At 26.8% G+C, this 4557-nt stretch overlaps 1 long non-coding RNA gene across 1 annotated transcript; it reads right to left on the reverse strand.

Moving 5' to 3' along the window:
• Positions 1-423: 423 nt before the first annotated feature.
• On the reverse strand, positions 424-1944 carry LOC111308338 (uncharacterized). Its single transcript, XR_016326969.1, has 3 exons — positions 1683-1944; positions 1184-1563; positions 424-1100 (listed from the first exon to the last, which is right to left on the reverse strand). It is a non-coding gene; the product is annotated as an uncharacterized LOC111308338 (long non-coding RNA).
• Between the last annotated feature and the right edge of the window lie 2613 nt (positions 1945-4557).

The following is a 4557-nucleotide window of genomic DNA, read 5'->3' on the forward strand; positions in this document are numbered from 1 at the left end:
ATCAGGTTACACAAATGACAAATATACCCTTGGCTATCTGCTGAAGGCTTATAGAAAGGGAAAAGATCATTATACTTTTTTGACCATCAAATGCCTCTAATAGTTGAATATGTGGTGATTAGCCCTAAAGATTGATCTAATCAGTTTCATTCACATTTAATAATTTACAGGAAAATAATTTATAGGAAAAGGGCTTGTTCAATCTGAGAGATACAGCTTGGGAGTACAAGAATATATATTTGATAGTGATAAAAAATAAGGAAATCGACATTAACCCATAGATCAGTTCTTAATTAGTTTTTTGGTTGAATAAACTAACATAATAAAGCAAACAACAAGAAATAGATAAAGAATTTTAAGCACATAGGATTGAAACAATTGATCAGACCACGATCATCTAGCCCTGATTCATTAAATATTTAACGACGCTATGATCAAGCAAACTCTGAACAACCTGTGTTGCAGTGGGCCTATCAGTTTGAAAGTGTTCGATGCATCGCATTGCGAGCTTGGAGACTGCATCTCCGTCCCCAGCATCATAAGATGGTTCTTTTTGAAGGGTTTCGTGTACAAGAGAGACCGACTGCTGATCCATTCGGGATCGGATTGGGAACATGAAATCATCCGATCTATACTCGTTATCGGTGCAATTTATTTGTTTTGCTATATGGTCGTCTGACCAAGCAACAAGTCTTTTACTCAGTAGACTTAGGAGAACGATCCCATATGAGTAAACATCACATGATACTGTCGAAACATACTATGCCAAAAAACTTAAATTCAAGATTATTATGAAAAAAAAGCTTAAATTTGTACACAAATATTACCAGATTGTCTAGATTTTTTTTTTTTATTTACGATTGAGATTCGAATTAGAGACCTTTAATGTTGAGTCGATTTCAATATTATTGAGTTAAATCAAACTATCTATCTATTTATATAAAGATCGACTAAGCAAACACTTCGTAAATACTAATCATTAAACCTGTATGACAGGGAAACAAGCAAAATTTATGAAGTCCATGCGTATCAGCCTTCTTATATTCGCCAATAATTCCTCCTTTTAACAAACCGAAGTCAATTAACATAGGGTTGAAATCCTGCCCAAATTAAGAAAGTAAATCTTTTACAGTTAGATGGAATATTAGTTTGAAAACTGCAGAAGAAATTAACAAGGTCCAACCTGGTCAAGCAATGGATGTGCAGCATCAATATTCAAAACCAGATACGGTGAGCTTCGATTGTGCAAAAATTCCAATAGACGTGCCAGCCCAAGTGCTACCTTCATTCTTTGCACCCACGTAAAACTGTCTGAATTAAATTATAGAACAATTTTAATGGATGCAAATTTAAAGTTTTAAGCAATGAAAATTTTGCGAGGAAAATTAAAGTTTAAATTCATACTGTTGTCAAACCTTTATCTATTATGTTCTGCAATGTATCTTCTGGGTTTATATCATAGACAGCACCATATATTGTTGTATCCTGGCAGCAATGCCCTATTAATTTCACCATGCCTGGATGGCTTTACACACTTGGATCTTTCAGGAATTTCATTTCATCCTAGAAAAATACCAATATATGTGACAAAATAATAGAAAAATTAAAAAAAAAAAACACAATTAAAACATGCAATTTTAATATATAAAAATGGAGGGATACTGGTCTTTGAATACACAAACTTCAAGTCTACTATTCGTGTCATCTGGAGAAAGATCAGTGCGGGTTGTATTTGCAGCATCTTTCTATACCTTCACCGTCCCTTTTTTTGCATCCCTCGAGTTTGAGCCTTTTGGAATAAACTTTCCTCTGTACAATTTCCCGAACTGGGTTCTCCCCACCAAGTTTTCTTTGCTAAAATCTTCAGTCATATGTTTTAAATCCTCTGTAGATAATTTAATTGGTGCCATTTCTTTGTTCATCCACAAAATTAAAAGACACAAGTTATAAGTTAGACATTTTTTCTTGAATCGATCATAATGATAACTAATTGTGAGATTTATTGATAAAATATTAAAATTTTAATTTTAATGATTAGAGTTTAAATAATGAAACTTTAATTATCCCAAAAAAATTTTTTTTTTTGATGTTTATTTTACTAGATATATATAATATTAGATATTTAGAGACCTTGATTTTTTATAGAAATTTCTTAGAATACATTTTCTCTTAGCTCCTGGAAAATGGTGATATTATTGTCAAACAAGTAAACGTAGAAAAAAAAAACTTTTTCCTTGGTGGTCGTAGTTTGCAAGCAACATTATAAAAGAGTATTATATAAGTTAAGGTTTACGATGACATGTATAATTTTGAATTGCAAGATTTAAAGCTCACCACGTATGTATATAAATATTTGTTATTTTTAAAAAATAATTAAAAAATAAAAAATTACACGTATCAAGATTTGATTTATTCTCGTACTATTTACTAGCTAGTTAATTATTTGGCATGCCTTTTATTTTGTTGACTTATTCAATCGATCTAGCATCTATATCGACTCAAAATTGTATTATTTAAAATAATTAACAAATAATTAGCTGGTAGGAAATTGCGTGCAATCCAAAAATTAATGCCACAGTTAAGCTGGAAATTCCATGGTAATGATAATTAAGCACGTAGCATTAACTCGCAGACTCCCTGCACCAAAAAATGGATGAATCTAAACATCAAACTCAATATTTCATTGCACCAATTACAAAATTATGAGAATCTAATTAGCTTTAAAAGTATTTTTATTAAATATCAAATTAGATTTTAACTAAGATATATTCGATTTTTTGCCAAAAAGCTATAGTTTAATTCGAGTAAGTGTTAAATTAAGGTATTATTAATATTCAAAGTAAAATTTGAAAAAAAATCAATTTGAAGTTTTACTATAGTTAATATTTCAAGAGACATAAATATATTTTTCAAACTAATAGCTATAAGTTATTTTCAATAAAATTTCATGGATGATAATTATATATATATATATATATATATATATATTATCTTCTATCTTTCCCTCTTTTTTCATTAGTTTTTTCTTTTAAACACCTCCGAGGATTTAGTGTAGTTTTTTATCATTGATAAGAAGAGTTTTTCAAACTAAAAGGGGTAAGAGAAATTTTCACTAAATTCAATTACTTTTCCATTAATTAGTGTTTGATATCTTTTACATAATCATCATAGTAATGTAATTATTGGATGATTTATTATTGAGATGATCTTAACATTCATAATTTGAAATTATTTTATTTGATTAAAAATGATTAATTATTAGAAATTAAAGATCATTATATTCGGTGTTATTAAAAATTAAACATTATTTTATTTAAAAGTACAAAAAAAAATCTTGCATATTTAATAATTACATAAATTAAAAATTTTATGGTTGTTCAAATATAATAATTTGTAAAATATTAGTAATATTTGTTATTTTATAATAAAATATAGTTAAATTATTAAATTTATTTATTGATAGATAAATTTATTTTTATAATATAAATTATAAAAAAATATTTAAATTAAAAAATGAAACCAACTTATTAAATTCATAATACAAAAAATTATATGATATATAAAATATTAAAAAGTAAAAAATATATACAAATTATTTTGAACTTGTTATAATAAATATTAATTTGAAAATATAAAAATTTATAATATAAATAATTTAAATTTTAAGATGCAACAAGATTTTAATTCACATATTAAATAGATAAAATTAATTATTATTAATTTTACATATCAATTTCTTTCGAAGATAAAAATTTCTTATAATTTTATATGAGAATTAAATCACCTTCCAAAATAGTGATCTGATCACTTTTGGTGATCTAAGATCACTGTCATTTATGATCATCAAGTGCTTACCAAACACGATTTAATTATCATGTGTAAATCATCCTATTTTTAAAATGATCACTTTATACTAAACATTACCTTAGATAATTTCTATATTCACAAGTTGAATTTAGCTTTGGAAAGAGAAAAAGGCGCAAGGAAATTGTCATTATGCAAAAAAACAATGGTAATAGTAAATATTTGAAATAAAATATAATAAAAATGATAAATTTACATACCAACAGTTAATCTAAAGATAATTTTGTCATATTTCAAGATATTTACTATTTTTTTTTTTCCAAATCATGCTTCGCCAGCAAAAGCACCGACAAATGGCTTTTGCTGTTGATCAAAAGATACTGCCAAAAAGTGCTTTTATGCCTCCTTAATTGTCAAGATTATTTTCACTATCCTTACTCTAGATGGATTTGGGGTTTTCATATGTTTTAGGTTAGTAACGGACTTTATCTGCGGCTAATTCAATAAGGACTTGGTGGGTGGTAAATATTAACAATTTCATATAAAATACTAGGTTAAAATGATATAAAAACCCTAAAATTTTATAACTTTCTTTATATAAATTCCTATATTTTTATTGCACCAAAATAAACCATAAACCTTTAATTGTATTCAAAGTCCTTAATTTTTAATTTGTACCTAAAAAAGCTTTTAACATGATAAATAATTCATATAAGATATCAGTTTCTCACAGTCATAAATACTTGAAGTAAA

This window comes from Durio zibethinus, chromosome 2 (assembly GCF_047325235.1).
Source record: "Durio zibethinus cultivar Kanyao isolate XHJ-2024 chromosome 2, ASM4732523v1, whole genome shotgun sequence".
Classification (NCBI taxonomy): domain Eukaryota; kingdom Viridiplantae; phylum Streptophyta; class Magnoliopsida; order Malvales; family Malvaceae; genus Durio; species Durio zibethinus.